Raw genomic sequence first — 12,661 nt, forward strand, 5'->3', positions numbered from 1 at the left:
CTCATGGTGCCCGTGAGGATTTTCACTAATAAGACTCTCTCATTTTCATTACTTTCCCTATTTGGACCAGAGTGTTACCCTGATATGAATCACCTCTATTTGCTTTGGCATCTCTCGAAAACTGATCGGAAGGTCTTTCTTTGGACCGTAATGTGGGCTTTTGGATGGGGTTAGAAAGAAAGGGTATCAAAGGCTCAAAACAATTTTCTATGGGTTTAAAATTACAACTTTTGGAATCACATTTCTTAATACAAATACAACCTCTGCCCTAGTTTCTTGTTTGGGGATATTTTGACTTTTACTTTACTATGGCCGAACCGTAAAGCTGCCTATGTATCCTTAACAGGAATCAGGTCAAACGTAGTTCACACCTGAATTTCCTTGTTGTTATACTTTTCACTTCTTTTCTTTTCCCTTTTTCTTTTCTTTCTTTTTCTTTCTTTTTCGTGATTGATTCCAAAAGAGGGGTATAAAAGAAATAAATAAGGCTTATAAAGGGGAAACAAAGGGTAAAACGTTTAGATAGCAGAACAAATTGCCTTCGTCATTTCAATCTTCGAAATAATTCCAAATACAAACAATCAACAATTATAACAAAGAAATCATACATAATATCTTTTTACTGCATCAGAATTGATAGTCATCTCTATGCATTTTTCTTCGATATCTGTTAAACATAAAGCACCATTGGACAATACTCTGGTTACAATGAATGACCCTTGCCAATTCGGGCGAACTTGCCTTTTGCCCCAGCCTGATGTGGAAGGATGCGTTTCAGCACTTGCTGGCCCACTTCAAACTTCCGGGGATGCACCTTTTTATTGTATGCTCTTGCCATTTTCCTTTGATACAACTGGCCATGACACACAGCTGCCAATCGTTTTTCATCAATCAAGCTCAACTGCTCCAAACGGGTTTTGATCCACTCATCATTATCAATCTCAGCCTCAGCGATAATCTGAAGGGATGAGATTTCAACTTCCGCTGGTATCACTGCTTTGGTTCAGTATACCAACAAATAAGGGGTTGCACCTACTGAAGTACGGACAGCAATGCGATAACCTAGCAACGCAAATGCTAATTTTTCATGCCATTGCCTGGAACCTTCTACCATTTTCCGAAGTATCTTCTTTATGTTTTTGTTGGCTGCCTAAACTACTCCATTCGCCTTGGGACGATATGGGGTGGAATTGTGGTGTGCAATCTTAAACTGTTGACATACTTCTTTCATCAAATTGCTATTAAAATTAGCACCATTATCCATGATGATCACCTTTGGGATTCCAAATCAACAGATGATATTTGAATGAACAAAATCGACTACTGCTTTCTTGGTTACAGATTTGAAAGTTTTGGCCTCAACCCACTTGGTGAAATAGTCAATGGCTACCAGAATGAATCTATGCCCATTGGACGCTGCTGGCTCGATTGGTCCAATGATATCCATGCCCCAAGCAACGAAGGGCCATGGTGCCGACATCGTGTGCAATTCCGATGGTGGATAATGAATTAAATCTTCGTGTATCTGGAACTGATGACATTTGCGCACAAAACCAATACAATCTCACTCCATTGTGAGCCAATAATAACCTGCTCGGAGAATTTTCTTTTCCAGCACATATCCGCTCATATGTGGTCCGCAGACTCCTGAATGTACTTCGGACATGACAGCCGTAGCTTGTCTAGCATCTATGCATCTTAACAATCCAAGGTCTGGTGTTCTTTTATACAAAACTCCTCCACTTAAGAAGAATCCACTTGCCAACCGTCGAATTGTTCTCTTTTGATCCCCCGTGGCTTGCACTGGATATATCCCCATTCTGATGTACTCCTTGATATCATGGAACCATGGTTCGCCATCAAGTTCTTCTTCAATCATGTTGCAGTAAGCATGCTGATCTCGTACTTGAATGTGCAAAGGATCGACATAGGCTTTGTCCGGATGGTGCAACATTGACGCTAGGGTAGCAAAAGCATCGGCGACCTTATTATGGACCCTTGGAATATGCCTAAACTCCACTGATCGAAACCGTTGACAAAGATCATGCAAACATTGTCGGTATGGTATGAGCTTCAAATCGCGTGTTTCCCATTCTCCTTGAATTTGATGTACCAGAAGATCCGAGTCTCCTAAGACCAAGACTTCCCGGACATCCATGTCTGCAGCTAGCCTTAAACCCAAAATGCATGCTTCGTATTTAACCATATTTTCGTTACAATGAAAACGAAGCTGAGCTGTAACAGGATAGTGATGCCCTGTTTCAGAAATAAGCATGGCTCCTATTCCCACTCCTTTCATGTTAGCAGCCCCATCAAAGAAAAGTTTCCAACCTGGTTTTTCGGCCTGTTCTAGCTCGTCAATATGCATCACCCTTCATCGGGAAAATAAGTCCTCAGTGGCTCATACTCTTCATCGACCGGATTCTCGGCCAAATGATCGGCCAATGCTTGGGCTTTCATCGCAGTCCGAGTGACATAGATGATGTCAAATTCTGTGAGCAAAATCTACCACTTCGCAAGTCTTACTGTCGGCATGGGCTTTTGAAAGATATACTTCAATGGATCCAAGCGTGAAATGAGGTAAGTAGTGTAGGATGACAAATAATGTTTCAATTTCTGTGCCACCCAAGTTAGGGCACAACATGTTCTTTCCAGGTGAGTGTACTTAACCTCATAAGCCGTGAACTTCTTGCTAAGATAGTAGATGGCCTGTTATCTCCTGCTTGTGACATCATGATGCCCCAGTACACAGCCAAATGAATTTTCCAGGACAATCAAGTAAAGAATCAAAGTTCTCCCTGGTTCTGGTGGTACCAGCACAGACGAGTTAGACAAGTACCCCTTAATCTCGTTGAATGCTTCTTCACACTCATCAGTCTGCTTGATCACAGCGTCCTTCTTCAGCAACTTGAAAATAGGCTCACAAGTTGTCGTGAGCTGAGCAATAAACCTGCTGATGTAGTTCAACCTCCTAACAGACTCATCACTTCAGTCTTGTTCCTCGGAGGTGGCAATTCTTGTATGGCTTTGATCTTTGATGGGTCCAATTCAATGCCTCGCCGGCTGACTATAAATCCCAACAGCTTTCCAGATGGAACACCAAATGCACACTTGGCAGGGTTAAGCTTGAGGTTGTACCTGCGAAGCCTCTGGAAGAATTTCCTCAAATCCCCAACGTGGTCGGCCTGACGCTTTGATTTTATGATCACATCATCTACGTATACCTAAATCTCCTTGTGTATCATATCATGAAACACGGTATTCATGGCCCTCATGTAAGTTGCCCCAGCGTTCTTCAAACCAAATGGCATTACCCTGTAGCAATAAGTACCCCATGGCGTGATGAAAGCCGTCTTTTCTGCATCTTCTTCATCCATTAGAATCTGATGATACCCGGCATGGAAATCCACAAAAGATCCTATCTCATTCTTGGCACAATTATCGATCAAAATGTGGATATTGGGTAGTGGGAAGTTATCCTTCGGACTTGCTTTGTTGAGATTGCGGTAATCGACGCATACTCTGATCTTGCTGTCCTTTTTCGATACAGGCACGACATTAGCCAACCAAACAGGATATCGAGTGACCCGAATAACCTTTGCATCCAACTCCTTGGTAATTTCTTCTTTAATCTTCACACTCATACCAGTTTTGAATTTCCTCAACTTTTGCTTGACGGGAGGGAATGCTGGATTAGTAGGCAATATGTGGACCACTAAATCAATGCTCAAACCCGGCATGTCGTCATATGACCATGCAAAAACATCTTTGTACTCGATGAGTGCTTTGATTAACTCTTCCTGGATCTCTGGCTCGAGGTGGACCCTTATTTTAGTCTCTCGGACATTGTCTGTATCCCCTAAATTGACGACTTCTGTATCATTCAGGTTGGGTTTGGATTTTTCTTCGAAGTGAATTAACTCCTTACTAATATCTTCAAAGGCTTCATCCTCATCATCGTATTCTGATTCGTAATCACAATCTACTTCTTGAACTAATATTTCGAAATTAGATTGATTTTTAAGACTGGGCTGAGGATTCCTTATGCATGCCATGTCATTAGAACCAGCGTAAAAAGAACTGTATAGAAAAGAAAAGAAAACAAAAAGGAAAACCATCAGGAATGATGAAGAAAGGGAAATTGTATTTCATTGAATGATAAAAGATAACAAGCTTTGCACACTCAAACAGACTGGAAAAAAAAATGAAATCTGGATTACAACCCTGGAATAATCCGTACAAACTTAACGGAAAATCAAAGAAAACTACCAAGACTCCTTCCGAGTAGGGAGAAGAGTAGCCTTCCAATTATTAAGCTTTGTTTTTGGCCCGACAAATTGCACTTCCGCGTTGCTAGAACCTTCTCCAATTTCCACCATGTTCACACTGTCGAACAACTTCTCAAATCTTTCAATTAACTCCTTGTCAGGATCAATCACAGAACTGAGAATTGTTGTTAATGGGCGACTCCTCGTACCAAACTTGACAAATAATCTGGAAAGACATGGGACCGACTTTGGAAGGACCCATGCCCTCTGTTTCAATTTCCTGGCTCTTTTTATGTCTGCGGTTGTGGGCTTGAATCCCAGACCAAATGTTCCCAAGTTTTCAGGAAGAGACACGGGCTGTATGATGCCTTGCAGAGCTGATCCCAAACCCTTTCCTGGTACAAAACCATTCTTCAGCATTTCATACGCTACCATTATTGATGCGGCGGTTATCTTTGGATTTGGGACATACTTCCCTTCTGGAACTTTCTCGACTGACATTGTGTCAGAAACTTGGTAGACCCATGGTCCCTTGTCATCTTCCATTTCAATGAATGACACAATGGTGTTGCTGTGAGCGCAAAAATTATCTTCGCCGTGCACAACTATTTTCTGTCTGTCCCATTCAAACTTGACCATCTGATGGAGTGTTTATGGTACTACTTTAGCGGCGTGAATCCACGGTCGCCCTAATAGCAAATTGTAGGAACAGCTATATCCAGCACTTGGAATTCCATTGTGAATTCTACTGGACCTATATTTAGCTCCAAAATTATGTCCCCGACAGAGTCTTTGCCCCCGCCGTCAAATCCCCGCACACAGATACTATTCTTATGGATCCTCTCATCTTCTACTTTCAGCTTTCTTAGAGTGGAAAGAGGACAGATGTCCGCACTTGAACCATTGTCAATCAATACCCGGGTAGCCACGGAATCCTCACATTTCACTGTAAGGTAAAGGGCTTTGTTATGCTCAGTACCCTCTACGAGCAATTCATCATCGGAAAAAGTGACTCTGTTTACTTCAAAAATCTTGTTGGCTATCTTTTCCAGATGGTTTACCGAGATCTTGTCGGGGACATGGGCCTCATTCAAGATTTTCATCAGCGACTGACGGTGGTCATCTGAATGGATTAACAATGAGAGCAATGAGATCTGAGCGGGCGTTTTCCTCAACTGCTCTACAACAGAATAGTCATGCACTTTCATTTTCCTCAAAATTTCCTCTGCCTCTTCTTTAGTTGTAGCTTTCTTTACCGGCATTGGATTATCTTTAGCTCTTCTTAACTCCTCGAGAGTGAAACACCTTCCTGAGCGAGTCAAACCTTGTGCTTCACAAACTTCTTCTTTGATTTCTTTCCCTTTGTAAATCACTGTCACTCATTCATAATTCCAAGGAACAACCTTGTTGTTGATCACTGGAAGCTGAGTTACTGGTTTTATAATAACAGGCTCTATGCGAGCACCCTTCACGACCACAACAGGTTTACTTGCAACCCCTGGTACTACCACTTTAGCTTTCTCTGGTTTCACTGCAACAGTGCTTGACGACCCTTTCTTGGCTACCACAGTTGGCTTGTTGTCTACCCCTTTCAACTGGACCACTGATTTCCCACTGGTTACCTTCTCCTTTGAACTGGTTTCGCTGGAACGGATCATCATTACCGTCTGCGAGGGTTTCTTAGGCTCCTCTCCTTTGTGTACCAACTCAATCATATGGGTCTCATGGTGAGCTGGCAGTGGATTATGATTGATATTTGGTGCTTCTGGGGCCTGGACCTCGATCCGATGAGTATCAATAAGCTCTTGCACAACTGTTTTCAGTTTCCAACACTTCTCTGTATCATGCCTAGGGGCCCCTGAACAGTACTCACAATTCACCGAGTGGTCAAGATTTCTAGAAGGGGGATTTGGCATTTTAGGCTCAATTGGATTCAACATGCCCAACTGCCTCAACCTGTGGAAAAGACTGGTATAGGATTCCCCCAGTGGAGTGAAAGTCTTTTACTTCTGTAACCTCTCATTCTTGAAGGCTTGGCTTGGTCGGAAACCCATTCCGGGGGGATTTCTGTGGAGCTGGGTATGGATTTTGTGGAGCCGGCGCATGCCATTGTGCGTGTGTCGGGGTTTGGGTGTAGGTTTGTGCCTGATGGACGGAAAAATGGGGATCTGGCGGTGGGTAGTATTGTTGTGGAGGGCTATATGGAGTGTGGGGGTAATTTTGGTGGTAGGGTCGGGGTTGGTTATAGTAGGGTGATGGGCCTCTAGATCCGAACCAGGCTCCGGGCTCAATTATCGCAACATCTTCTTTCTTCCTTTTCCCAAGTACACCCTCAGTGCCGTTTTGGATGGCCTGGGTGGTTGCCTTGATTGCTGAATAACTCTTGATCTTGTTGAACTTAAGTCCCTCCTCGACCATGCCTCCCATTTTTACAACCTCATTAAAAGACTTGCTGATTACGGACACCAAATGACCAAAGTAGGTCGGCTCTAAAGCCTGCAAAAAGTAATCAACCATCTCGCTCTCTTTCATTGGGGGATCTACCCTTACTGCCTGTTCCCTCCATCGGAAACCATATTCTTTGAAGCTTTCACTGTGCTTCTTCTCTAGTTTAGTCAAGGACAGTCGGTCTGGAATGATCTCAAGATTTTACTGGAAGTGACAAGCGAACGCTTGTGCCAGATCATCCCATGTGTACCATCTTCGTGATCTTGGTGGGTGTACCATTCCAATGCTGATCCACTCAAACTCTGGCTGAAGTAAGCCATTAACAATTCATCTTTTCCTCCGGCTCCCCTCATCTTACTGCAAAAACCTCTTAAGTGTGCTACTGGATCACCGTGCCTATTGTATAGATCAAACTTGGGCATCTTGAAACCTGGCGGCAATTACACATTTGGAAACAGACATAGGTCCTTGTAGGCCACACTTACTTGACCTCCTAATCCTAGCATGTCCCGGAATGACTGTTCTAGGCTCTTAACTTTCCTGAACATCTCCTCATGTTCGGGATTTTTAGCTGGTCTCTCAGCTTCTCTCGGGATATCAGAACGTGGATTATAGGGGTAGGTTTCGGGAGCTTTGAAGGTGGGCTCCGGGGGTAGTACTGGTTGTCCTGAGCTTGGAACATAGGCTCACTCGAGGATCTATGGAGTGCAGCTGGTAGAGATGCCACAAAGACAGGGGTGACTGGCGGAGGGGGGGTATGGAATTGATTTTGGTAGTGGAGCTTGTGGCATATGAGAAGTTGTGCCATGGTAATGTTGGTAAATGGGAAAGCTTGGATCGATGGCAGGATGATCCTGAGCCTGAGCCGGTTGTAGGGTGGAAGCAGGGTAAGCAGGGTAAGCTGGGGGTGATTGTCCTTTAGACCAGGCCTGATACATCTCGGCCATCTGTTGCTTAAGTTTGAGCATCTCCTCTTTCATTTTACTGATGTCCAACTCCTCTACCTCAACACTTGTGTCGACATCCGGGATAGACATGATTTCTGGTATTGGTCCTTTTGATCTGGTTTGGTAATGATAATGTGCCAGTATCCTCTAGATAAACTAACTGCTTGAATTCTCTACAAAACAACAAACTTGTTAGTTTTTAGAGTTTAACACATATGCAATTACACGTTGGGATGCAATGCACCTAGGAAATTAACCATTTTCTATCATGCATTTGCTTCGGTTGCGTGCGTCATTCCGGCCTCTCATAATTGTGCCCCTTCTTTTAAGCTTCCTTTATTCTATCCTACTTTTTTTATTTTTCATTTCCCCCTTTTCTTTTTAGTGGTGGTCGAATCCTATAGAGATTGCCTATGTATCATGTCCCCGCATGAATCAGACCGTGCGTAGTTCTGGCGGAAATAAATGTAAAAATAATAATAAAATATTTTAGGATTTTCAATTTTCATAAAAAGCAAATGCTTTGATTATTGACAGACTCAAAAAGAAACTAACAGACTTTGATGAAAAGACGAAATACAGAAGAAAACAAACCAACATATTCCAACAGAAAGAAAATACAGACTCGAAAACAACTGACAGACTCTAGCGGAAGGAAAGTACAGACTCAAATGAAAATCATGAATACATTAATGTTCCCGGTGCCCGTGGGACATCATTCGGTCTCGACACGGGCCTATATGCAAGATCCCTTTGAAGCTTCTCCAAGTTACTCATTATCTGGCGCACGAATGTCATCACTGTAGCGAAGAAAGTGGTGCGAGTCATATCTTCGCAGGCTTGGCACTTCACAACAATGTAATCGCCAATGGTTCTAATTCTCTCTCTTATTGCACCTTTTCCTTGCAACAAACGCCCGATCTGCTGGGTCCTGGCTTCCAAAGTTTGCTCGGCCACTTGATTCTGCTCTTGAAGTTGTTGCAAATCTATTTCTAATTGTGCCAATGTCGTATAACAATGTTCTCTTTCAACCTTGAAGTCTTTCTCCTGTTTGATCATTTTGTTTTCCGTGGCGACGACCCTCTTCTTTAATCCTGCGACCTCATTGTTGTACTTTTCTTTTAACTGCTTAACCAGGTGTGCTCGTTCATCCGCGTTCTTAGACAATTGCTTTCGAGCCCTGACTAGTTCATTTTCTGCTTTATCCAGATCAAAACTATATTCGCCCACTTTCCGCCTAAGGTTATCTATAAGTTTTTCATCATTGGCACTTCGGGCGGGGTTTTATGCAGATATTTTCATCTTTTGAATTTGGGCTCGAAAGGCCTCATTTTCTTTAGCTAGTTTCTTTTTCTCCCCCTCATCTGCGGCGGCCTACAGATCTTTCTCAAACTGCAACTCCATGACTTGCTTCTCCAATATGCCTATTGTGGCCCTGTACTCATGTTCTTTATCCAACCAATCCCACTGTTCTTGCGACGCCCCGATGAACTCCTGGAGATGAGGTCTCTTGGCCAGCCTCCAAAACTCGATTTCTCTCCTATACCAAACAAGGTATCCCGACGAAACTTCACCTTTGGACCGATCACGTACACATGTATTTGTCGTTAAGTATTGACACTCGCTCCAAATTTGGCGGACTGTTGCTTCGTGAAATTGTCTATTAGGCCCGATCTCGACCACTTGGCCACTAAGATCTTCATATTTCGGAACTATTTGGCATCTCCCCAACTGCCTCAAAACTCGATACGGGGCATAGGGCTGGATACTCCTGAGTCCCATCAAAAGGAAATAGGGTCCAGTGGCTGGCATATATATGATTTCATCCACAGGGAGCCATCCAAATGTCCACTCTATTTGGCTCGCAGTGATGGAACGGAGGCGCGCTATCCACTCTGTGACCCCTTCTGGCAAGCTGATTCCATCAACCCTCGTAGAAAATTCCTCTATGCATGTTTTCTCTGTCGACACATAACTCATAAATTGAGGACGACGGCATAGGTGTTCGATCATCCACATCTGCAGCAACACGTTGCACCCCTCAAAAAAGTCTCCCCCGGCTTTGCAGGCTGTGAGAGCGTGAAAGATTTCAGCTACTATCATGGGTGCGAGGGTGCTGTTAGCCTAAGTAAACAAAGTGCTGACAACCCCGACTGCTCGTATGTCAATATTCCCATTTTTCTAGGAAACACCAAAAGTCCCAAAAAGACTACCATAAATGCAAAACATCTGTGTTTTTCCCACTTAAAGCGGTTTTCCTTGCTACAGATTTTGTTTTCCGGCTTGTTGAACCCCCCTATATGACCATATATGTTGTATATAAACTGCAAAGTACAAAAACCAGCTGCCAAGTCTGGGTTGTGGACCTCCCTACTTATTTTCAAAGAGTCTAGGAACCTGTGCACAGCTATGGCCCTTGGAGCAATTAGGTACTGGTGTATCAGAGGAACTTTGGGACCCCCAATATATCCGGCTATTTCTTCCAATGTTGGGGTAAGTTCAAAATCTGAGAAATGAAATATGTTGTGAGTCGGGTCCCAAAATGTGACCAATGCCTTTATGATATATCCTCTGGGATTAATTTTCAGCAACCCAGCGAGGCCTCCCAAGTATAGATTGACCGTGTCTCGCCCTGATTTGCCCAAGTCATCCCACCACATGTGCAACTCCAAAGGGATCTTGTTCATAACTGTTACTGGTAAATTCTGGTTTGTGCTCATTCTGCACATTTATTAAGGTGATTAATCATGATTTATTCTATTTTGAATCAAAACTGACCCTTTTTCAGATTTTTTTTCTAAAACCAAAAGCCCAACTTTGCAAATACGGCCTTTCAGCACTTCCGGAGGGAGATTTTAAGGTTGTGCCTGCTAGCTGGCCAAAAATTGAAAAAAGACCAAAGGTGGCTGTTTATGCGAAATCAGCCTTCCGGCGTCCTTTTCGGGAACATTCGGCTATTTTTGATAAAAACGGCATCACCTTACCTATTTTCAGTAAAATAAATTATTATTATTTTCGTTTCGGGCTATTTTTGGCAAAAAGAAGTTGGACCCGATGAGGGTTGCCTACGTATCCCACACCCTGTGAGAATCAAACTGACGTAGATCGGCAAATAAAACAAATTATTTTTGAAAACAAGATTCTTTTTTCATTTTATTGGCAAAATAAACAAACTATTTTTGAAAACAAATCTTTTTTCTTTTCCTTCTCCTTTTTTTCTTTTTTTTATAAAAATTTTTTCAAAAATTCAGCAGAGTTTCGGCACTATTTGGATATTGTTTTTTTTTTAAAACAGACGATTAACTCTCTTTAACCCTCATACTGCTATTTCTCTTTCCTCAAAATATTCAAAAGCCGGTCAGCATGCAAGTCCGAAGCAAATAAATGCACAAGTAGCAAGTAAGATGCATCAGGATGGTCTTTTTCATTTTTGGTACACCTGTCCTAGACAGACCCAACCCCTGTGTTGAGCCTCGAACGTCAAATGCACATGATGCACACAAACGTTCCTATTAGGGATCCGGCATGAAGCTGAGTTATTCTAGGTTCAAAGCTTGGGTATTTGTTCTAGATTGTGTACCCGAGCGGACAACTCGAGCCGAGGAGGGGGCTACGTACCGGGAACCAAAAGGCCATCCGGCTTAGTAACTTGTCCGAGCCTCTTTCTTATTTCAAGGTATGACACTAACAGAATAGGGAGTCTCGACCAGCGAGCACATCCCCGAAGGTGAGAAGAGAAGGGTTTCGTAGCAGTTTATATACAGTTCAGATAATATCAAAGTGGTAAAAACAGCATTTAGCACATTAGGCCCAAACATGTAAAAATCAGATAATAAACAAATCCAATTATAACAATTATTCCAAGCTCAAATTCTCGAACCCTGAACCAGAAGTTCTGGGTTCCAGTCCCCAGCAGAGTCGCCAGAGCTGTCACACCTCCTTTTTTCCTACACCCCGGAAAGGGTATAAAGGAGTTTTTTCCAACTTAAAGTGACAATCGAAACAAGATTCATTTATTATTAAAAATTCAGAGTCACCACTTGGGATAATTTATGGTGTCCCAAGTCACCGGTTCAAATCCCGAATCGAGGAAAAGATTGACTCTGTTTTACAGTCCGCGAACACAGAAATCCGGGTAAGGAATTCTGTTAACCCGGGAGAAGGTGTTAGGCATTCCCGAGTTCCGTGGTTCTAGCACGATCGCTCAACTGTTATAATTGGCCTATTATCTGATTTTAATACATGGTTTAACCTATGGTTCAATTTTAACTTATTAACCGCTCTTAATTATTTTTAGGAAGATTGCAACGTCATTTAAAATATGTCTTGAACCACGTCACATAAATGCACCCACGGTCCACGACACATTTTATTTAACGTTGTTGGGATTTGGATTTGGGTCACATGAAATGCACACCTGAGTTTAGGAAGGTAATTTTAAATTACGCGCCTAAAGCAACTACGCATTTTTCAACTTTGCGAGGGCCATAGAAAATACGCTAAATAGCATGCCTCGAATTCTATGGATTTAAAATTAATGAAATGAGGGCCATGCGTTTTGAGGTTTTATTGTGGATGGAGTGGTATAATTGATAAGTATAAAAGGCCTAAAGAAATGGGTTAGCTACATGTATATCACTGGAGCCTTTTGTTATAGCATACTACAATTCAGAAAGGTGAAGTTGGCATTTATATGAAAATAACAAAAGACAGGTGCCAGCTTTGGGTTCATCTCCATATCATCTTCAAAAGACAGACTTCCGATTTCAAATTCTAGAAAGAAACTAACAAAATTTTATAGCAAAATAATGAATCTTAAATGACCATATGAGCACAAAAAGAAAAAGAAACCATGCTGAGAACTATACGGATGAACCAGAAGGAACAAAACAAACATGGACATACAAAAATGCATTTTAAACTTGATTATAACAAAAAACACTTAAAGTAATTAATTTATTTAACACTATGCTAAAGAGAAAGTTATAGTATCACCAC

The sequence above is a fragment of the Nicotiana tabacum genome, chromosome 20 (assembly GCF_000715075.1).
Source record: "Nicotiana tabacum cultivar K326 chromosome 20, ASM71507v2, whole genome shotgun sequence".
In the NCBI taxonomy this organism is placed as follows: domain Eukaryota; kingdom Viridiplantae; phylum Streptophyta; class Magnoliopsida; order Solanales; family Solanaceae; genus Nicotiana; species Nicotiana tabacum.